The sequence below is a fragment of the Oreochromis aureus genome, linkage group 10 (genome assembly GCF_013358895.1).
Source record: "Oreochromis aureus strain Israel breed Guangdong linkage group 10, ZZ_aureus, whole genome shotgun sequence".
Classification (NCBI taxonomy): domain Eukaryota; kingdom Metazoa; phylum Chordata; class Actinopteri; order Cichliformes; family Cichlidae; genus Oreochromis; species Oreochromis aureus.
This window is the reverse complement of record NC_052951.1, coordinates 5,924,211-5,948,467: the sequence shown is the minus strand read 5'-3', so window position 1 is coordinate 5,948,467 and position 24,257 is coordinate 5,924,211. Positions and strand designations below refer to the sequence as shown.

The window sequence follows — 24,257 nt, the reverse complement described above, 5'->3', positions numbered from 1 at the left end:
TTTGTCAATTTTTTGAAATTTTGTATATACTTCAATACTTGACAGTATTGGCTGCGTAGAGTACATGTCAGTTTGGGAAACTGATCATTACAGGTTCAGTTGCTAAAAAAAGGATCTTGATGTAAGATAAAATTTGGATGGCTTTTTTTCATGTCTGAGGACATAATGATTTCTGAGTGAGTTAAGTTAGTAGCTTTTACCAAGTTATAATCTATGCCTGTATAATTATGAACCATGTATCTGAAAACCCTATGGTCACATGTTGTGTGCTAACAACATAGTCAAAAAGTGAAACTAAATATTGAAATATAAACAACCATCATATTAAAATAGCAAGCTGAGACAGGTTATTATCAGTGGCTGATATCTTGTACAAAAGGCTACAATATTACACTGTATCAAACCTTTATTGATATATGTGGTGGAGCGTGGTTTGCGATGCTGCTGCAGGTACGATTGACCCACCTGCGCGGCATCTACAATCACGCCTCGCCGGCTTAAAAGTTTGGAGTTTTGGTGAATGTGGTTGTTGTGGTAATGTTGAGCTGGCAGTGGGGGAACTGCAGCTCTTTGTGTGTTTGCACAGCAACTGTGTGAGTGTTAATAAAGTATACTTAAAAGCATGTTTATGCCATCGGGTCTGCCGTGGTCATTTACAATATATTTTCTAAACATTAAGAATATAAAGTATGATAATATATAAGTACAGGTATAAGTGATAAATCTAAAGATCTAAGTATGATGCTATTTAAATTTAAAATGAAAGTCATGCATGTTTGACATGTTGATTTTGTGCTTGTTGATGGTTGCTAGCTGATGGCTTAAGTTGTACTGGGCACTCTTTAGAGCAAAAGTTTTGGAGGCTCACTGACAGAGTTGCTTCTCTTTGTGGGTGGGCACCCTTTGCAAACCACCCCACTCGCTGGTTGCATCTGTTGTTAAGTATATTACTTAAGGGATGTGCAGGAGTTGCATCAGAACACAAAAATAAAACAATATACAATACAAAAAATATAATGAAGAACACCAACAATAAATGATTTAAAGTTCTCTCAAGTTAAAGCTAGTTTGGTTTTAATATTCTGCAGTGGACTGCAAGCTCGACTCGCATCTGTTTGAGGAGAGTAGTTCAATACTTTATTGCTGATGCAGTCACAAAATATAGAAACGCAGAAAATTGATAGTTTTTTCCATTTTTGTTAGCAGAAAATTTAGCTATTTGTCAGAAAAAAAAGAATAGAAAAACAGGATTGAGCTACAGCACTTAATACATTAGGAAGATAAGTATTTGGACAGTAACAAAATTTTTGTAATTTTGCCTTTGTACGTTACACAGTAAAAATGATAGTACTGACCATATAGGTTTGAATAATTACATTCAGGGCTTTACTGTCTTAACACTTAGTGTTGATTATGAAAATGCATTGACAACATTGTTGATTTTTAATTCAAAACCAGTATTTAGTATTCACTTCAATTCAATTTTATTTATATAGCGCCAAATCAAAACAACAGTCGCCTCAAGGCGCTTTGTATTGTACAGTAGATCGTACAATAATCGATACAGAGAAAAAACAAATAAATCATATGACCCCCTATGAGCAAGCACTTTGAGGACAGTGGGAAGGAAAAACTCCCTTTTAACAGGAAGAAACCTCCGGCAGAACCAGGCTCAGGGAGGGGTGGCCATCTGCTGCGACTGGTTGGGGTGAGAGAAGGAAAACAGGATAAAGACATGCTGTGGAAGAGAGACAGAGATTGATAATAGGTATGATTCAATCCAGAGAGGTCTATTTACACATAGTGAGTGAGAAAGGTGACTGGAAAGGAAAAACTCAATGCATCATGGGAATCCCCCGGCAGCCTACGTCTGTTGCAGCATAACTAAGGGAGGATTCAGGTTCACCTGGTCCAGCCCTAACTATATGCTTTAGCAAAAAGGAAAGTTTTAAGCCTAATCTTGAAAGTAGAGATAGTGTCTGTCTCCCGAATCCAAACTGGAAGCTGGTTCCACAGAAGAGGGGCCTGAAAACTGAAGGCTCTCCCTCCCATTCTACTTTTAAATACTCTAGGAGCAACAAGTAAGCCTGCAGTGCGAGAGCGAAGTGCTCTAATAGGGTGATATGGTACTACAAGGTCATTAAGATGGGCCCTGATTATTTAAGACCTTGTATGTGAGGAGCAGGATTTTGAATTCAATTCTGGATTTAACAGGAAGCCAATGAAGGGAAGCCAATGCAGGAGAAATATGCTCTCTCTTTCTAGTCCCTGTCAGGACTCTTGCAGCAGCATTTTGGATTAACTGAAGGCTTTTCGGGGAGTTTTTAAGACATCCTGATAATAATGAATTACAGTTATCCAGCCTGGAAGTAATAAATGCATGAACTAGTTTTTCAGCATCAGTCTAAGAGAGGATATTTTCAGCAGTCTTACATATTTGTTTAATATGTGCATTGAAGGACATGTCTTGGTCAAAAATGACTCCAAGGTTCCTCACAGTGTTACTGGAGGCCAAGGTAATGCCATCCAGAGCAAGAATCTGGTTAGATACCATATTTCTAAGATTTTCAGGGACGAGTAAAATAACCTCAGTTTTATCTGAATTAAGAAGCAGAAAGTTAGCGGCCATCCAGGTCTTTATGTCTTTAAGACATTCCTGCAGTTTAACAAATTGGTGTGTGTTATCTGGCTTCATGGACAGATAGCATTGGGTGTCATCTGCATAGCAGTGAAAATGTACTATGTCTTCTAATGATACTGCCTAAGGCAGGGGTCTGCAACCTTTAACACCCAAAGAGCCACTTGGACCCGGTTTCCATGCAAAAGAAAACACTGGGAGCCGCAAATACTTTTTGAAATCTAAAATGAAGATAACACTGTATATATTGTTTTTTTTTACCTTTGTGCTTTGTGTGAACAACCAAAGTAAGTAAGTAAAGTTTATTTATTAAGCGCTTTTCACAGACAGGCAGTCACAGAGCGCTGTACACAAATATTAAAATAAACAATACAATCAATAGACATTATACACAATGTAAAAGATCAAATGTAAATAATGTAAAGAATATAAAATATGTAGATCAACAATAGGCTTGTTTGAACTGAAAAGTTTTTAACTGCTTTTTAAAAGAATCCACACAGCAAAAAATCCATGAAGTGCTACAGAGAAAATTACATTTTATTTATGTAATTAACACATTTTGAACTCTTAAAGAAAAATAACAAAAGGAAAGACACCCAGCTGAACTAAAATGATCCATGTAGCAAACAAAAACTGTTGTGAGCCGCCACCCTTTTAAAAAGTAATTGGAAAAAAAGCACTATGCCGCTAAAAAAAAAATAGATATTTGCAAAATTCTGCCTAAATATCTATTTTACCTTGTTAATGTGTGTGGCAGGGCGTGGTCTGCAGTGCCGCTGAATGGGAGTCGGACGCACCTGAGTGGCACCCGCAATCACGCCTCGCCGCCTTAAAGTCTGTGCTCTCTCTGCTGTTGTTGGTATATGTCGGGCTGTGAGCTGAAAAGCTACAACCAGCTGTATGCGTACAGCAACCGTGTATGAAAAGTGGTCAATAAAGAGATGCTGAAAAGCATGTCCATGCAAACATCGTAGGGTCTGCCGTGATATGTTTACAATGAGACTTCTGGTCCGGAACCTCTGCTCACAGCGTCTGCAAATCGGGGCTTTCATCTTTACGCAGGACTGTAAGCTGTCATCTGTGAGGCGTGAGCGGTGTTTGTTTTTAACATAGTTCACGGTTGAGAACAGCTGCCGACATAATGTGGATCCAAAGATCCATAATTGGCCTATCTGGGGTTGAAAGTCTCGATAAATGCACGGTGTTTCGGCGGGTAGGTACACCGGCTTCCCCGAGTGTGACGCTTATTTTGAGCGATGAAAAAAATAATAAAATATAATTTTATTTTTATATTTCAAAATCACAACAATCTTTCAATATAGAACTACAAGTTAAGAACTAAACACAAATAAAATGCACTTCAGCTAAATACTTCTAATTTATTTTCCCAAACCACGCGGAGCCGCAGTACAAGGACTAAAGAGCCGCATGCGGCTCCGGAGCCGCGGGTTGCCGACCCCTGGCCTAAGGGAAGCATGTATAATGTAAATAGAATTGGTCCTAGCACTGAACCTTGTGGAACACCATAATTGACCTTAGTGTGTGAAGAGGACTCTCCATTTACATGCACAAATTGGAGTCTATTAGATAGATATGATAAAAACCACTGCAGCGCAGTACCTGAAATACCTACAGCGTGCTCTAATCGCGCTAAAAGAATTATGGTCAACAGTATCGAACGCAGCACTGAGGTCTAGCAGGACAAGCACAGAGATGAGTCCACTGTCAGAGGCCATAAGAAGATCATTTGTAACCTTCACTAAAGCTGTTTCTGTGCTGTGATGAGCTGTGAAACCTGACTGAAACTCTTCAAATAAGCCATTCCTCTGCAGATGATCTGTTAGCTGTTTGACAACTACTCTTTCAAGGATTTTTGATATGAAAGGAAGGTTGGAGATTGGCCTATAATAAGCTAAGACAGCTGGGTCTAGAGATGGCTTTTTAAGTAAAGGTTTAACTGCTGCCAGCTTGAAGGCCTGTGGTACATAGCCGATTATTCGAGATAGGTTGATCAGATTTAAGATTGAAGCATTAATTAATGGCAGGACTTCTTTGAGCAGTCTTGTAGGAATGGGGTCTAAAAGACACGCTGATGGTTTGGAGGAAGTTATAAATTATTGAAGTTAACTCAGAAAGATAAATTGGAGAAAAAGCGTCTAAATGAATATCAATGGTACTGAAAGTAGCTGTAGATAATATTACATCTGTGGGATGATTATTGGTATTTTTTTCTCTAATGATTAAAATTTTATTTGTGAAGAAATTCATGAAGTCATTACTAGTTAACGTTAAAGGGATGGTTGGCTCAACAGTACTCTGGCTTTTTGTCAGCCTGGCTACAGTGCTGAAGAGAAACCTGGAGTTGTTCTTATTTTCTTCAATCAGTGACGAATAGTAAGATGTTCTGGCTTTGCAGAGAGCTTTCTTATATAGCAACAAACTATTTCTCCAGGTTAAATGATAATCTTCTAAATTTGTGACACCCCATTTCCTCTCCAGCTCCAGTATTTAGTACAATTTACTGTATGTATTCCCTATTATGTATACACAGTTTTTTGTTTTTTTTCTTAACACAAAGCTTTAACTGTTTAAGGTTTAATTTAGATGTGGTCTTTAGATTTTGCCAACTTTGACAACATCTCCTACTACATCAAGTTTCCACTCTATTAAGTGTTAACAAAAAGTTGAAGACATGAAAAAAGAGAAAAATGAGATGCTGTTTTTCAAGACATGGTTAAATCTTCTGTTATTTGCTCAAAGACATTTTCATCAGCCTTGATTGAAAAGTGGATTATTGGAATCAGCCGTGATTCCAATATACACTTTTATGTTTTTGTTAGAACAACATCAGAGGGTCCTGGTGATGTGGAAGACATCATGCTTCGTCCCTGTACCAAAGACGCCACACCCCAGCCCCGTTTTCTTTTGTATACAGCAGGGGTGTCCAAACTTTTTTCACTGAGGGCCACATACATAAAAATATAGGAGGGGCTGGGCCACTTACTAGAAATTAGGTATATAACCTTAACTTTAGTGTATTAAAGTTAGAAAAATCATTTAAAAGTGGTCAAATGTGTTATATTGTTGAATATAATTAAAGACAAAACTGCCTTCATCACAGCTTTCCATAAATGGATCTTTATTGATTTATTCAGAAAAAGCTTTGGTAGCTCATTCTCAGAACAGCAGCAGATTTCTTCTTGAAAAAACAATAAAGGGGAAAATGGGACGGGTACATTTCAAGCTTGTTATTTAAGTTCTTAGGCTTAGCAACACACCTATTAACGTTCGTTTGAAACAGTTATCAACATTAACAGACTGAACTGGACTTAATAACATGAGTCCATATAATTTTAGTAAATTATTCTGGTGAGTATCAGCTGCGCTGGGTATGTAAATTGGGCCATCCAGCTGCGGTGCTGATCGCCACTCGTGCCAAAAATCCAGACAAATGTCACTTGATCAAGGAGCAGATCTGCATCAGATGAGATCAGCTGACTTTGCGTGTGCGTGCGCTGTGCACAGCAGTGTGTACTCTGTTAACAAGAAAAACGCATATAAGAAAGTGGTGCGCAAAAGCAGGGTAGTGACAGAATTGATGTGCATTATTGATATTTGAAGCATGTGTACCTGCACATTAACACACGTGTACTGTGGAATATATTTTTTACTCACCTAAAGTGCTCGTGCTCTCGTCCACTCCCCGCAAAAAAAAATTAGCAGCTGTGCGGTGTCTGTGGCATCAGTGCTCGGATCGCATGCAATGGAGTAAAAATCAAAAGCACAGCTTTATCAGACAGTTGCAGTTTAATGTTGGCTGACAAGTCTTCAGTGCGTCTCACAACTGTATTTCTGGACATGCTGACGTTGTTGAAGTCCTGCACTTTTTTCGGGCACATTATTTCGGTGACTTTAACGAGGCAGCGTTTTATGAGGTCTCATCTGAAAAAGGCTTGCCATGTCTTGCGATGAGTTGGGCGAGCTCATAGCTGCTATTGGAGTCTTTTCCTGGACAATTTGAGCACGAAAAAAATACTGTTGCTGACCCCGCAGGATAGCTACCCTTTGCTTTAATTTCTGCTCTCGCTCAGCACCAGTGTAGGATGCATAGGCCTGATGTTTGGTTTCATAATGACGTCGTACATTATACTCTTTCATAACTGCCACAGTTTCAGTGCAGATCAAACAGACACACTTCCCCTTTAATTCTTTGAAGAAATATTCACTCTCTCACCGTGTCTGAAATTTTCTGCACTCACTTTCTACCTTTCGCTTCTTTGGTTCTGCCATGTTTGGTAACTTGGGAGTAAATTTCTTCTGTGATTGTCCTTTTTGGTAGAGCAACTGCCTTGATCAACAGTAGCTCCCCCTGGTGTTAAAACTAAGAAGTGCAATACACTCAAGCAAAAGTTGAAGTGCGGGCCATTTTCTATTCTATTTATAAAATTACTTGAGGGCCAATTAAAAATGGACCACGGGCCAACTGACTTTGGACACCCCTGGTATACAGTAAATATTATTAGTAGACTGCTCAATTCTTTGCTTTATTTCTATTTTCTTTTTTAATTGCTTTATTTTTACCTTTTACAAAAATATGTAACTTGACCTGGAGAGCTTTGCGCACAGGACCAGCACATTGGAATTCTTGTGCAAAGGGCAAATAAAAATCTTGAATCTTGAAGCAGTGATTTTAGGTTATTGACCTGGTAGTCCTGGGTGGTGTTAAGGTTCAAAAGTTGGAGAAAAGGAGCACGGAGGGCTCACAAGCAAATAATAACTCTGGTCCAGAAGATGTGATCAAAGCAAAGATTTATTGATTACACGCGTGGAGTCCGAAGCTGGGCAAAGTCAGCAATCGAACTGAACTCACAATGATTAGACAAAGGTTTTATATGGGTACAATAACAAAGCTCCCTCTTTTGCAAAAATAGACAAAATACAGCTTACGTCAGTCTAAACCACAAAATGTTCCTGCTAACTTTAACATAGTTTTAAAGAACATTACGTCTCATCTCCATCCCGGTGTCGCCCCATGTACGCCTCCTTATCTTCCCGTAGATCAGGTATACTTCCTGTAAGCATCTGACAATCTGCCGGCACAATTTGCAATTGCAGCAAAAACACATCTTCACTTCTTACCTACCAAAATAGATCTGTTATGGTGTGTATGTGTGTGTGTGAGTGTGTGTGTATGTGGGTGCCTGCTGTGTAGGCTATGTATGTGTCATGACCTCGTCTGCACCCCTGCTAACCTCACACCTCTCGTCTTAGCCAGACATAAGGCCTGTGCACATACACAGCTGAACTCTGTGTAATTTCTAGGCTAAATGTCACACTCGAACCATGAAGGAAACTTACTCAAACTGAACATAACTGAAACTTAAGACTTACTCAAAAAGATATAAGGTATAAATGATAAAAACTTAAATCTTAACTCTAAAGAATATAAGTAATAAAAGATAAAAAATCACTCCAGGCGTATGTCATGTAAGCAGGTGTGTTGCCATTCCTTTCAGAGCTCCTGTCCTCACCGTGTATTGGCTGATCCTTAACGCCTGCCAAGAGTTTCTGACCTTCACTTGACCAGGAGCCACAGCTCTTTAATAAGCTCAAATGCAATCATGTGTAAAAGATTAAAATCATTTTCATAACAAAAGTTCTCTCTTCTCAGATCTACCAATATGTTTGCTCGTCTCTACTACAGTTCAATCATTGAAAATTACACTGATCAGCATACTTTGTGGAAATTACAGATTACATCATGGCAAAAGCATTTTTCAGACCCCTCATTCCCCCTTTTGACCTCTGACTGACCAGAGGTCACCATACTTTCAGGTGCTTCACTCCTCGTCCCACACAGCGACTCCCATGTCCATCAAAGGCATCATGGGTATGTGGGCTTCTGCTCCTGAATCCACTGCCTTCGTGATCACCTTTTCTAACAGAGCTCGGGCACAAGGAATGAGACAACAGCCACAGGTCACCAAAATACCCACCAACACAGCTAATGAAAGCATAATGGGAAGTACAAACCCTTTCCACTGTCCAAAGACCGAGGTCATCCAGCCCTCCAGCGGATTCTCAATTCCCGAATGTTCGTGCATGGTCTTAGAGAGCGTTTTCAGCCCCTCTAGAGCTCGAGTGACTGACCCGTCTGGAGCCGTGTTATTAGGAATAAAAGTACAGCATTGATCACCGAACATCGCACATACACCGCCTCGTTCTGCTAACAGCATGTCTAAAGCCATTCTATTCTGCACCCCATCAACAGAGGTCGGACCCACTTGCTCCACTAGCCCTTCCATCCCATCTCGAGTAAGGTTAGAGAGTCTCAGCAGATTATAGTGAACATAATTAATTCTATCCACATTCTTGTTAGGGGTCACAGGAAAGAGAGCAGCGATTATTGGAATATTTTCAAACCCGCAGCTATTTGATCTGCAAGCTTATACTCATTTGGAACTCCCTGGGCACTCCTATTGAGTCTATCCAGGTCGGCGAGTCCATCCTAGGATCATAAGCATGTGTTCCCTCAGCCCCTCTTTTTCCCAGAACGTGTCTCTTTCGTCTAGCTGTCAATGTGCGTGTCGCGTGCGTTGGGAATGCCTTCACCGGTTTCCTATTAACATAAGTGGCGCACCTAGCCTCACCATTGCGCACGTCCCCACGCTTCCCAGAGGAACACGAGCCAAGAGAGTTTTATGTCCGCAATAACAATAAAGCCCACTTCTAGCCCAGGTCCCAATCAAAGTGTTTGCATCACTTACATTGTTTGTGGTTCTCCCCGTTTTGGTAACCGAACACCAACTTGGGTCAATTTCTCCCACCTTATATTTCACGTGATCTGTGGAGAACTTAAAACACGTATAATTATCTTTTTCGGCATAAATGGTCCCTTCGTATGTTTATCGGTTGGGGAAATAAACTGGACAAAACCGTGCAGTTTCCAGTGCTCACCGCTCCTCTAGTCAGTTGCAGCATACAGTCATAGCCCCACTGATCCTCTGGATGTAGTGGTGCTGGTTCTGTGAACAAACGTGGTCTAGCCGACGCACAAGCCACACAATTTGACACTTGCTGTTCCTCGGCATTTAATGCCATCCAGTCCAGCCACAGGTTGCTGTCACTGAACCCGGTGGCGCGTTCTATCAAATCCTTTGGTTTTAACCTCGTATAATCTACCGTGAGGACTCGCCTGGCTTTTGGTTCCCGTTCCTCTGGTGCTGCGGTGGACGACTCGTTTCCTACTGGCTGGGGTTTTGGGTTGACAAGATTTATCCTAATTACCCCTGTTGGGTCTGTTCCCACCATATCTATCCCGATTACCAGGTAAAACACACCTCCCGGACTTTCTGACCTAGGGAGAGCATTCCAAGGACCCAGGAAAGGGTGATGGGGTTCTGAGAAGTGGAAAAATCCTCTGTATTGCTATCCCTTTTAACCCTTCAGGCACTTGCGGCTGCCACCCCACTCCGGTCCATCCTACCACATTCCCCAACCAGGAATACACCACTGCCCTGCAGTATAAGACCCCAGGACAGCGTGACTTCCCGACTGGAGTGAGGGCTCCTCCCCAGCGTGCATATGTCAGGGTGACTACAAATCCACACATCATATCCCCTCCAGCTGCTATTTACCCCTTCGCAATCTATCACTTCACATAAGTCAAAGCGTATCACGCACTTGTGGACCCTTTAACGTAGTCCAACTCTAGCCCCTTATATCTGCTGAGACACCCATCCTTTATACCCGAGACTTCACGCTTTGTTCTCACCCTTGGCCCCGTTTCGGTGAACGATCCCTCTTGTGGTGCTGGAGTGGGCTGGCCTCCGGGTCCGGACAGTTCGCTTGGGTTTTTCTGCAAAGTATAAACGAGCAAACATACGGCCATAATTAATATCATCACAGACATCAAACTCACAATAACAAGTAATATTTTAATTTGTGCCCTCTCTTCATGAGGGTCTAATTCACGGCTTGGCATTTTTCAGCGTATATTTAATGATTAAAAATAAAAGAATACAAAGCGTGGTTTTTCTGTCTCTTTGCTGCTTGCTTTTTCTCTTTTTCAGCTTTTTCCGGCCACTCAGTTTGTGGTTGCTCCTTTCTGCAGGCGCGGCGACCTCCTCCTCAGCGGTTCTTCTTGCTTCGGCCTTTCGGGTAGACTACCGATCGGCCCGTTGCACGGGGGAGAGGATTTATTTTGCCTCTTAGATTTGTTGCCCCCCGTGTCCGGTGGAGCCGGGTCCTCGTCCACTAGGCTCTCGTCTGCTGCCGCACACTGCGTCCAATGGAACCAGGTGTCGCCTTTCCCTTTCAGCTGGACCGCTGTAGCCGTCCGCCCTGTCACCTCGTATGGACCTGTCCACCTGGGTTCCTTCCACTTGCGTTTGATGACCTTTAGCCACACCGCCTTGGCGTCAGGGACCCTCCTTTCTCTCTGGGGTTCTCACACGTCACCTGTTTTGTGAAACTGGACACAAGGGCTTTCAACTCGTTAAAATATTCAGCATGAGACCTGTTCCTTTTCTGGGGCTGCTCCGCCGAGACCACTGTCCAAGGGGCTGGAAACTGTCTCCCGGTCAGCAGCTCGTGCGGGTAAAGCCTGTTGACTGATTCACAGAACATCGTATGGTCATCAAAGCAATGGGGAGTGCAGCTACCCAACTTAACCCTGTTTGTGCGCATATTTTAGCCATCTTATTTTTAAGTTCAGATTCATTCTTTCTACTTTTCCCTGAGACTGGGGATGATACACTGTCCCAAATTTATGCTGCACTCCCAACATTCTCTCTACTTCTTGCAGATCCTGGTTTTTAAAGTGTGTGCCATTATCTGATCTAATCCTTCGGGGAAACCCGTGTCATGGAATGTAATGGTTAATCAAACACTTTATTACACTCTTTGCGTCTTCCTTCCGGGTTGGCCAAGCCTCGGGCCAGCCGGTCAAGGCATCAACACACACCAACAAATACCTCACACCACCGGGGCCTGTCTCAATCATGTCAGTGAAATCAATAACAATCTCCTCTCCTGGTCTCTCAGGGATCAAAAACTTACCCGGCTCTGGTTTCACTGCTGGTTTGGGATTGTGTGCTCCACAGATTAGACATGTTCTGGCCTTCTCCTGTACCATGTTCCTTAATTCCGGGTGCCACCATCGACACAAGTTTTTCTCCATTTGTTTTATACCACGTGGCCCAGTCCATGAGCTTCACTTACCTTGTGCTTTGCCATTTTAGTCGTCAAAACTGGGCGCCCGTCCGGCTCCTCCACAGGCCTTCCTCCTGCCAGGCTCCTCTAGCCTGCCACACCCCCTTTTCCTCTGGGGATGCTTCCTTCTGAGCCTGTCTGACCTCCTCCAAGGTGTTGGTGCTCCCCTCCTCTTCTGCCGTTACCTGCACCATTTGTCTCTGTCCTTTGTAGCTCTGCGGCCTTTTTGCAGCTTCATCCGCTGTCCGGTTTCCTCTTGCCACCGGATTGTCTCCCTGTGAATGTCCTTTGCATTTTACAATACTCACCTCATCTGGATCCTCTAGGGCTTTCTCCAGTTCCTCCATTTCCTTCTTGTGGCAGATCGGTGCGTTGGTTGCAGTTCTGTATCCAGCTCTCTTCCACTGAGCCAGCTCCACCTGTGCGGCTCCAAACGCATATGCTGAGTCAGTGTAAATGTTCACTTTCAGGTTCTTGGCCAACATGGCGCGCTCGGATCAGGGCTATCACTTCAGCTCTCTGGGCTGACTGCTGTCCCTCAATCCTTCCTGCCTCTATTACCTGATACTCCTGTCCTACTCTGCGAACTACAGCATACCCTGCTTTAAGTCCTTCTTCATCTCTGTGGCAGCATCCATCTGTGAACCACTCCTCTGCTCCTGCTATGGGTTCCGCTTTTAGATCCTCTCTCACTTTTTCTTCAACCTGGGCTCTCTTCACGCAATCATGTGGTTCCCCTGACCCCATTAAATCTGCCATATTAATCCCTTCATGTGTGAATGTCAGGTTAGGTGCATCTAGAACTTTGCTCAACCTCTGTTGTTTCAGTGGGGTCATTGTGAACGCCTGTGAGTTCACATAAGCCACTACACTGTGTGTGGTGAGCACTTTCAGTGGGTGTTCCCTTACTATGTGTGCTGTTTTCTGGATGATTTTTGTGACCCCTGCTGCGTGTCGTGTGCATGTTGGGTGTCTTGCTTCTATTGGGCCCAGTTTTATGCTAACATACATGAGCACATCTCTACTCCCCCCTTTTTTCTGAAACAATACACCATTTACAATGTCATTTGTTTCAGAAACATCCAGGTAGAATGGTTCATCGTAATTTGGCGTGGCCAAGTCAGTGGCCCTCGACAAATCCTGCTTCAATGAAATGAACGCGGACTCTGTGGCCGGTGTCCAGGACAACTCAGCCCTCAGGTTTCGAGCGCCGACTTTCTTAATCAGGTCCCTTAAAGGGGCGGTTTTACCTGCGTAGTTCGGAATGAACTGTCTGCTGTAACCTGTCAAACCTAGAAAAGAAAGCAATTCTTTCACCGTTCGTGGTTTGGGATGTGTGAGAATTTGGTCTCTGTGTGTGTTCATTATCCCCACGGATTTGTGTGCAATCACCCGGCCCAGAAAAGTTACCTCCGGTCGGACCAGCTGCAGTTTTTCCTTACTGACCTTGAAGCCGCATTCTGCCAGTCGATTCAACACTGCGAGCGAGGCTGCCGTACACGCCGCCACGGAAGGAGCTGCAATTAGGAGGTCATCAGCATACTGGATTAGTGTGCAGCCCTCAGGCAGTTGACATGGTGACAGGGCTTCTTTCAGCACCTGATTGAAAATGCCTGGGGACAGTGCAAAGCCCTGTGGCAACCGTGTGTATCTGAACTGTCTGCCTCTGTATGTAAATGAAAAAATGTCTCTGAGTGACTCGTGCAGTGGAAGACAAAAGAAGGCATTAGCCAAATCAATACAAGTGAACCATTTCTGGTCCCATGTAATTGCAGTGAGAGCTGTGTATGGGTTAGGCACAGGAACAGTTTCAGTGCGTAGTATGGCATTAATAGCTCTCAAATCATGTGCCATTCTGTATTTCCCCGTGCCCTGTTTTTCAACTGGTAAAATAGGTGTGTTCCAGTATGAGTGTGATGGTTCTAACACCCCTACCTGCAACAGCCCTTTAATGGTTTCTGCAATACCTGCATCAGCCTCTGGTTTGTGCCTGTACTGTGGTTTATTGATGGGTGCATCCGACTTCAGCTCGAAAAGAACAGGTGAACAAGAAGCTAAACCCACATCAGTTGGCCCTCTGGACCACAATGTGTCCGGCAGTTTGGGGAGTTCAGCCACTGCGTCTGGATGATCTGTTTTCTCTCTGCCATGTGTTCTGGAAATTTCTTTGTGTTCTAAAATCACAGCATCGTTAGACCAACAAAGTATACGATAGATTTTACATTTAGGAGCATACCAAACATTTGGAATTTGCGTACCTTGCCACCAAGAGTTGTCCAGCGCCCGCTTGACCATTGGCCCTAGTTCTCGTGCCTCATGACCAACATGGACCGCCAAAGTAATGTGAGGGGCTGAATCCTCTCCCACATTGTACCAGGGCAATTGTTCATCCGTTAATTTGACAGCCGCGGCGACACCTTCTGGTCCAATGTAAATATTGTGTGTTTTTACATTCCAAGTTTCTCCCTCTAGATCACTCTCAAATTGTTCCCTATAGGTGTCGTCTTCTTCCTTATCATAAAAAAGGAACTTGGGCCCAGCCCTGGCATAGGGGGCCTCTCCTTTGTACCCTCTTGGCCACCTGAGCCTCAATTTTATTCCACAACTTAGACACTCGCATTACTTACACTCTCATGACACATACATATAGGGTGTTGGGAGTGGTCACACTGAACAGCGCCCAGAGGATGGTCTGCTTATTCATCTTCACCTCTTTTGCCAGTGCCCACCTCTCAATTTTAAATACATGTAGACATTGAGGGTTCTTAGGAGAGGCTGCGCTGACACTGGCTGTTGTCTGGCAGAAGGTATGGGATTTTCACCCCCCCCCCGTTCTCTGTTCACCAAGGGGCCGGGAGAAGGAGCTGGCTGTCTTGTCGCGCTCTGGGCTGGTGGGCTTCCTCTCTGCAGCAGGACCAGGGCCAGTCTGCTTGTCTCCACCCCAGAGTAAAGGGAATCATCTCCTGGGTCTGAGGGCGGATTCACCCTCTGGTGCCTGAACCTGGGAGTATAGAGTATGTTTGTGGAGTGTGAGTGTGTGTACTGCATTCATTTCTGTGCATTTCCATGTTGGGTGAGTGCTGAATATTTGTATATGTGTGCATGAGGGTGGGAATGCATGCTTGTGTCTGTGTGTGCCTGTTTGTCTATGTCTATGTGTCAGGTCGGGTCTTAGATTCCACCTCTTTTGGAACATCTCAGGCCCCCCCCAGGTTTTGGGGCCTATCTCCCCCCACCACACTCCTTGCCAGTGGCTGGTGCCCCCACCTGCCGGTGTATTGGTGGCTCTTGGTGCTCGGGTGTGTGCTGGCTCACCCCCGTCCGGGGAGCTCTTTTCTCTATGGCTGGCATGATTGCTCGTGCAGTGGTCCTCCTTGGGCTCTCATAATCTGGAGGGCCTCTGGATGTCTGCTGTCCGGATCTCCTCCATACCGGCTTCATGTCCTTGGGGGCAGGGCTCTGGCCCCAAGGACACACCCACTATTAGACACTTACATGGAGAAATCTTATGAATGCAAGCACACTCACACACACAGGTGTACAAACAGGTACTCACAGAAACACACTTTCTTGGTTGGCTGCTGTCTCTAAACATATCATCCATTATTAGTACTTTATGCTGCTCAGTAAAATTCACTATTTATTATTTACTGTTATTTATGCTTATGTTGGTTGTTGCTGTGGCTTCCCTTTTTTTTGCTTGTTTTTTTCCCATCAGGTGGTGAAGCAGATTTTCAGTGTCTTTTCTCTCTATCCCTCGACTCCTATATTTTTCTTTCCCTCTCCTTCTCTTAATTGTCTTCCCAACTTCTCTGTCCTTCGTCTTTCTCTCTCCCATCCCCTGGTCCTGTCTGTTCTTAAAATAAATGGGAAAACTAATATATTGGGTATTTTTTTGGCCTTTAGACAATAATTCTGATTGCAGTTACAGTGCAGATTACAGTGCCAGACAGGACAGGCAAAATAAAGCAAAAAAACAAAACAAAACCAAAAAACAAAGAAATGGAAGATGCTAGTAGTTGGCATTGCACAAACTAAATCTAAATAAATGACCCCACTGAGCACTGGTGCACTCACACCATATGACAGGAAGATCAAAAGGTGGATGGACATTACTGATTTACTTACATAGTGGAAAAAGCTGAGCTTTAAGCAGCTGGTTTAAAAATCTCAACCCAGCATACTTGATGCTATGTAGAAAACAATTTTTCACTTTTATAATGTGACAATGTTGTGCAGGCTTCTTAAAAGTTCTATGGAGTTCATTCTGTGTCCTTCAGCTTCTCACTCTTTCGTATCAGAAGACTCTCACTGAATAATTGTGAAAAAGACTTCCATCAAATTTTCAATGATTCAAAATCTTTTTTTTTCCATGCTCAGTAATGTGTGACACAGATAAGGAGACAGTTCACATTAGCATTCCTCTTTCTTTCACTGTGAAGTCTTTCCTGGAGTCATGCCCTGCTGCGCTCACCCCACTGTCAAGGACACACACTGTGGTACTTATGACAATATGGCCTTTGCCCTTCTGTCTTCTCAGCCCCAAGTAATTCTAAATGAAAATCAGTAGACCTTGGATAGATTTGTGTGAGCACCTTTGACCCTGCCACCTAACCTTTGTGAACAAATTACAGTGTCACATCTGCAAAAAATTAAAGCTACATTTGATGAGCAAGTTATTCTAAAGAGAGAGTCAGTAAAGGCAAGGAAAGATTTCCCTCCAAATATACTCTCATCAGTCCTTATTCTGAGATGAAAAGTGTGAACAATTTGTTCACATTTTTGTGAACCCAAGAAACTTTTCAAAACCAGATATTTAGTAGTGGAGTTCATTAACCTTGTCAAGAGTCAGTTCTTTCTCCCATTCCATGCTATCCTTAAATGATGTGCCTCTCTTAGCACCCAATTAGGCTGTGTCATTTCTGAAGTTGTACAGGCCCTCAGTTTGATAGGACATGCACCAAAAGTATATGAAGGAAAGGGCAGCCAAGTATGCTCTTTGTTCAGCTCACTCCAACATACACCAGCTCCCACTATGAGTCAGCCAAGGCTGTGTGATCAGTGGGGAGGAAACTGTGTAGCTATCACCAGATCACCAGCCCATTAGAACCAACTATCCTCCTAGCCTTTGCCACAGACTGTTTATGTGTGTCAGACTGAAGAGAAGTGGAGACTGAAGATGGCTAGCAAGCCCATATTGTAGGAATCATTCTTTTCATTTATCTCCATCCACACTTAGTTTATTCAGGGTTGCAATGCTCAACATATAGCTAAGCCACCTGGATTTTGAAAAAGACAATGACTCACTAAGTAGGATGTAGAATTCCTTATATAATGCATATTTCACAGCCAAATAAGATGCATGGTTGTCAATAAAATGATAAAGATAATAACTACACATTAATTTTCCTTGATAGAAAAATGTAAGATGACCAGTATAAAGTCAATAGAATTAATTCCTTCCTGGTTTGAAAACATGAAAGCATGATTCCACAAAGCAGTGATGTGTGGTCACTTTTATAAAAAGGCAGGCATAAATCTCCGCCCCCTACCAGCCTTCGAACATGCACTCAAAAAGTATTTCCCTCCAGTATTTAACAATTTAGATAAATTGGAAAACATTAAAACATACAACTTGTGCTTCCTGTCTGCTCTCTACATGGCCATGGTCACCTTTCTGTAATCCTACCTGGCAAAAGAATTGTAAAATATTATTACATGTATAGCTAAATAACCTGTATCTACTGTATTACCAAAATTATTTACTATCAGCTGATAATGGAAAGTAGTGGATGATTTTTTTTTCAAATCATTAATTTACTAAAAGAAGTAATAAAACATTTGAAACATTCTGAAAATTAAAATTTGAAAAATTGCATGAAAATTGTATAAAATAAATAAGTGTATATGAAAAATTACAGGGGTTTTTTCACTACAGCTTTGAAGCATGCCATCTTCAAAGAGGTTAGAAAAGTACACAATGTAATAATAAAAATAAAAATGATAATAAAAGTAATATTTAAATTGTTTTTCACCTCAGAGTGGAAACAATGTGAAGTGTTTCTGGTTTTGTTAGGTTGGCAAAGAAAGAGCAGGATTGTCAGATGATATCAGACAAAGAAACCGGAGTACTGGGAGACACGCTGTATGTCAATGACAAAGGTGGCAAAACCAAAGGAAAAAGCTTATCGACCATTATGTGAAGTATGCTATACCGGAGAAAAGGACTTACATCAAGTCCTTTTCTTGGGCTGGAAAGGATCAGAAGATTCACTCTGTTTATTAAACACCACAGCCAACGGATCATTCAAAACAAACAATGGAGCAACAAGACAACAAAAACAAAACAGTCCAAAAACATAGCTCTGGGGGCCAACCCAGGGGTCTGCAGCACAGGAGCCCAGGATCAAACAGTTCAAGAGGCCGACCACATGGAAAGCGGCAGTGCAGACACAGGTCCGGGGGCCGACCATGAGGAAGGCGACAATATCACAACAGTTCAGGAGGCTGGCCGCATGGAAAGTGGCACAGCAGACACAGGTCCAGGGTCGGCCGTGTGGAAAGCAGCAGCAGCGCAGGCGAAGGCTTGGTAGGGGGCTGGAGCGCAGGATCGGACGAGGCAGAACCAGACGGCATGCCAGCCACAGGCGGTTGATCAGTTGGATGTACCGGTAGCGGTGTGGCAGCTGCAGATGGTTGATCAGTTGGTTGATCTGGCGGCTGGACAGACTCTCCAGAGCAACCAGAAGAAACAAGGGAGTGCTGGAGTGGCACTCCTGAGCCCCCAGCGGAAACAGACGGTGTGGGAACAAAATCCTTGCAGATCTGGATGAGCTCACCTGAGCTCTTAGCGGAAGGTGCTGCAGATGGCTGAGATGGCTCGCCCGAGCTCCCAAAAACTCTATAAAAAAAGAATTTTTTTAAAAGGGAAAGGATCTAAAGAATGTTACGGTGATTAAATGGTAAATGGTAAATGGCCTGTATTTATATAGCGCTTTTACTAGTCCCTAAGGACCCCAAAGCGCTTTACATATCCAGTCATTCACCCATTCACACACTGGTGATGGCAAACTACGTTGTAGCCACAGCCACCCTGGGGCGCACTGGATAGAGTGCATTAAGGATAGAGATGAAAGTTTTCTAAATGTGCTAAGGAATGAACACAGTGTTGAGAAGATGGAAGAAACATTTTGAGAAGCTTATAAATAAAGAAAATGACAATGAGAGCAGGACAAACAAAGGAAAGAGATTTAAGAAATGCACTGGATTAGTAAGGGGAAGTGTGGAAAGCTATGTAGAGGATGAAGAGGGGAAAGGTAGTTTGTCCAGGTGACATAACTGTGAAGCTCAGGGGCAGATCTAGAGATGGGCTGGCAAAATCAAAGCCATTTTTTTACACATATGCAGGTGTTACATTCTGTAATATGTAAAATAAATGGTTAAAACGCATCAATGCACCAAGTACACACGTTTCATATATACCTTTTCCAAGTCACTTCTGGTGTACCCCAAGGTTCAGTCTTAGGCCCTCTTCTCTTCATAATATACATCTTCCCTCTTGGTACCATTTTCCGCAAATTTGATCTTTGCTTTCATTGTTTTGCTGATGACACCCAGTTATATCTCTCCTGCAGGCCTCATTCCTCCCTATCACCTTCTTCCCTTACAGAATGACTAACTGAATTAAAATCCTGGTTCAGCTCTAATTTTCTTAAGCTCAATGAGGATAAAACTGAAATGCTCCTAATTGGCACTAAATCCAACCTTTTGAAGGCAAATCATTTCTCACTCATTAGTGATAACTCCACAGTTTTCCCTTCACCTCAGGTTAAGAGCCTTAGTGTCATCCTAGACAGTTCACTATCCTTTAAATCTCACATCAATAATCTCATCCGTTCTGCCTATTTTCATCTACGTAACATTAACAGTTTACGTCCTTCTCTTTTCACCCAGTCTACATCCATTCTTGTTCGTAGTTTTGTTACCTTCCATATTGACTATTGCAATTCTCTCTTGCATGGTCTCCCCCAAAAATCCCTCCATAAGCGTCAACTGATTCAAAACTCCACTGCTTGCATTATTACCAGTACCCCTCCTACCAGCACATCGCCCCTGTTCTTCAGGAACTTCACTGGCTCCCTGTGAAATTCCAGTTAGTATACAAACTTCTTCTGCTCACCTTCAAGGCCCTTCCTAACCTTGCTCCTCCTTACCTTTCTAACCTGTTAAGCACTGCCTCTTCTGCCCGCTCTCTTCGATCTTCTTCTTTTATCCAACTTGCTGTGCCTTCTTTCTGCCTCACCACCATGGGAAGCAGAGCTTTCAGCTGCTCTGCTGTGGAACTCTCTACCTCCAGATGTAAAAAAACATTGGTTCTCTCCCCCAGTTTAAATCTCAGCTCAAAACCCATCTGTTCTAATTTGGATAATATCCAGATGATTAATGTTCTATAATGTGCTTTATTCTATTGTCAAATGTCCTTGGGTGTCTTGAAAGGCGCTTTAAAAATAGAATCTATTATTATTATTATTATCATCATCATTATTATTATTATACACATATTCTATAACTTTCTTATTGTTTAACCCAAATAAAAATTTCAGTTACAAAAAATGTGGATTTTCATTTTATGTACTGTATAGTAAGTATACAGAAAGCTACACGATGTGAGGTCAGTCATTTAAAAATACAAGTCTAACTTAAGTTTCACACAGACTTTTTTGATTTAGAAATAATCAATTTCAAATAATCCAATGCTTTTTTTTTTACAAATTTAAACCTAATTTTTTTATTGGTTAATAACACTCATCATCATTGTATTTCATTGTGTAACAATCAACCACCTGTGCCAGTGAAAACAAGAAATAAAGTAGTTTTCGATGCTGTGTGCTGAACCATCTTCTTCCATCCATCTATCCATCCATCTTCTTCTGCTTATCTGGGCTGGGTCGTGGCAACAGCCTAAGCAGAGAAGCCCAGACCTCCCTCTCCCCGGCCACCTCCTCTAGCTTGTCCAGGGGAACACCAAGGCGTTCCCAGGCCAGCAGAGAGATATAATCCCTCCAGGTTGTCCTGGGTCTGCCCGAGGCCTCCGCCCAATTTTCTTTAATTATATAATATATAAAAAAACATCGAAAGGAGCCAGTTGAGGTGGTTCGGGCATCTGACAAGGATGCCCCCTGGGCGCCTCCTGGGTGAGGTGTTCCGGGCATGTCCCACCGGGAGGAGGCCCAGGGCAGACCCAGGACGCTGGAGAGATTATATCTCGGCTGGCCTGGGAACGCCTTGGTGTTCCCCGGATGAGCTGGAGGAGGTGGCTGGGGAGAGGGAGGTCTGGGCTTCTCTGCTTAGGCTGCTGCCCCCGCGACCCGATCTCGGATAAAGCGGATGAGGATGGATGGATGGATATATAATATATGTTGTTTTACAATTTATATTCAGTGTTAGTTGTAGCTAGGCTCAAATGTTTAATGTTAACTCATAAACAATAATAACTCATAAACAGCCAACCCATGCCACCCCACTAGATCAGGTCCTTGTGGATATTTTATAAGCTAGGGCAGTGGACTTTTTAAACTTCATTTTTCAACGAAATCCTGGAGAGTTTACTTGTGCTTATTTTCAATAACAAAAGGGATGTGTAGAGCTGTTAGTAACTACAGAGGCATGCCATGAAGCTACGGGAAATCTATGAAAGATGGGAGTCTCTTTTGCTTGTTGCAAACAACACTGTGATCTGTAGGAGTAGGGACCATTGGAATAGAGCCTGGAGACATGGTGGTATGCTCTGGAGAGAAGAGTGATGATAGTCAGAAGAACCGAAACGCCAAATATGCATGTGTGTTAAGAGGAGGGACACAGGTGTAGCAGTAATGATGTGGGGAGGCATGTTCCTGAAGTTTAAATGCCTACGGTCACCAATCCAAAGCAAATGACAAATACAGATATGACACAATATAATAAATTCTCCAGAGTTTCTCTTACAAACCTGCTATATAAAGGAAGGAAATGTTATTCTGAAGTGCACTGGGATGCCATGCTTAAAGAAAGTTCTCCTGAGTTTCTCTTACAAACCTGCTACAATGTTATTCTGTTTATTATTCTGTTCTCTGCAGAGAACATTCCTCTCTCAGGCAGAAAGGTAAAAAAAAGAATCCCCTAATTTTAAGAAAGCTGAACAACGCAGAGCAAAGAATGTCATACATAGAGAAACTGAATGACAAATGGAAAACAGATGATTGGTGATATTTTGGCAGACACCGGTTCATCACCAACCAATCTTATAAAGCACTTTGAATGCTACAGTACAATAGAAAAGCGCTATATAAGAACCAGGCTATTACCATTTACTGTTATGTCACTTTTGCAGCCCCTGATTCACAGATCACTGTCACCCCATTAGGACATGGGGTGACACCATGAGGCAACTGTTCCTGTGATTTAGTGCTTGAATTGAACTGATTTGAATAGTCTCTCCAAAAACTAAATAAAAAAATGGTTCAATATTGACATATTTTGAATGTGTTTTAATTACAGTTACAGTTTTATATCTTTTTAATCTATACACCACTGTGTGCCACATTAGCAAATCACCATAGCAACTACTATCATATGGCTTTCTTTTTTCTCCAGTTGCCAGTGATTATTTTCAGAAACATGGCAGACAAGACCAAACTGCTTTGTGAGGTACATCACAAGAGATGTGACTGTATTTTTATATGGCTTCATTAACAGATGTATATAAAAATTAAATTGAGTACGATCTAATGTGTGAGGGGTCATTATACTGTAGCAAAACGGTCATAAGTCCCATGACATTATGTGTATGCGATGCGAATGCCATAACCATAGAATACGTTGAGGCGAAGGTATACTTGCTGCTCAGTATAAGGCGGGGTTTTTTTGGGTTTTTTTCTGGCAAAAACGGTTTGTCTGTAGCTATTTCCCTTGTTGCCAGGTTTCAAAAATGGCGATTTTGATTTTCACGAAGGAGACGCTCTCATGACTCATCAAGTGACACCTATGACTACCCAGTCTGTGGCACCCAGTCTTATTAAGTAACATTTTCAAATCTCAGATGCTAGATCTGCTTTAGTAGGTACTAAAACATTACCTGGTACCCAGTACTAGCACCTAATGGAAAACTCTAAAACCTGAGTCGAGCCATGCCCATCCAACCTGAGTAAATTTAAATGTTATTAGGAAAGATCAGAAAAAACTGGGATTTCATGAATACTGTTAAAGGTTCAGTTTTTAAAACCATACTTCAGAACAAGATCTAGAGTGTGATTAAAGTGGTGGATGGGTTCTTTTACATTTTGGAAGAAGCCAATCAAGCCTAATAATAGATTAAATGTCACAGTCATTTTTAATATCTAAATGAATGCTGGAATCGCCCACAATAATTATTTCAGCATCTGAGCTGAGCAGCAAATCATATCTGAATAAGGCCCAGGTCGATGATAGATAACAACAAATCAAACTTGTTTTTGAGTTTTCCAGCTAGTGTGGCGATGCTAGGTGTCAGGCTTTCATATGAATTAAAATTCTGTCTGGGTCTTTAGATTAATAAGCTGGAGTAGAAGATTGCTGCCACCCACTCTCCTCGGCCTGTGCTTCAAGGATTTTGTAATAGAGTGTTATTACTGCGGACGTGAATTATAATTTTAAGGAATTGATGTTTATCCTTAACCAGCAGTTTCAGTTTTCAATCAGTGTCACCTGCTCTGGTCCCTGGAAGAGAATTCATTATGGTTGCTGGAGGCTTTAGCTTCACATGTCTCAAAACAGAACCACCATTTACAAGAATTTGTTCCTTAGTGGGTGTGTTGCCTAGTGGGGAAAAACCATTAGAGACATGGATGGGTTGGTGACATACCTAGCAAGGTACAGGTTTTGAAATGGTGCAGAGTCGGTGTTCTGACAAACCATCCTACTTTGGCAAACCGTCCTACCAGTAGGACAATTTTACGCTGGCTTATGACAAACTGCCCTACTTTGGCAAAATGTCCTACTGTATGTAATTTATGCACATTTCTGCTGCCACACAATAATTCCAGCATAAATTTAAATGGGTAGGACGGTGTTCTGAAAAAACATCCTACTTTGTTAAAATTTCCTCCCTAAGTAGTTTATACACATTTCTGATGTCACAGAGTAATTCCAGCACAAATTTAAGTAGGAATGACGGTTTGCCACTTAACTTTGCCCATCAGAGTATGCTTGTAGCTCATATTCATAAAGCCAGGACGGTTTGCCACTTCTTTTTACCCGTTAAAGTGTGCTTGCAGGTCACATTCACAAAGGTAGCATGGTTTGGCACGTAATTCTTCCTGTCAGAGTATGCTTCTAGCTCTTATTAACAAAGGTAGCATGGTTTGGCACGTAATTCTTCCTGTCAGAG

General features: G+C 42.4%; 1 protein-coding gene across 4 annotated transcripts in view; it reads left to right on the top strand.

The window, feature by feature from the left end:
* The window catches only part of ntm (neurotrimin), a 577,382-nt gene that overhangs the window by 477,667 nt on the left and 75,458 nt on the right, over window positions 1-24,257 (top strand). The gene's annotated exons all lie outside the window — the stretch shown is intronic.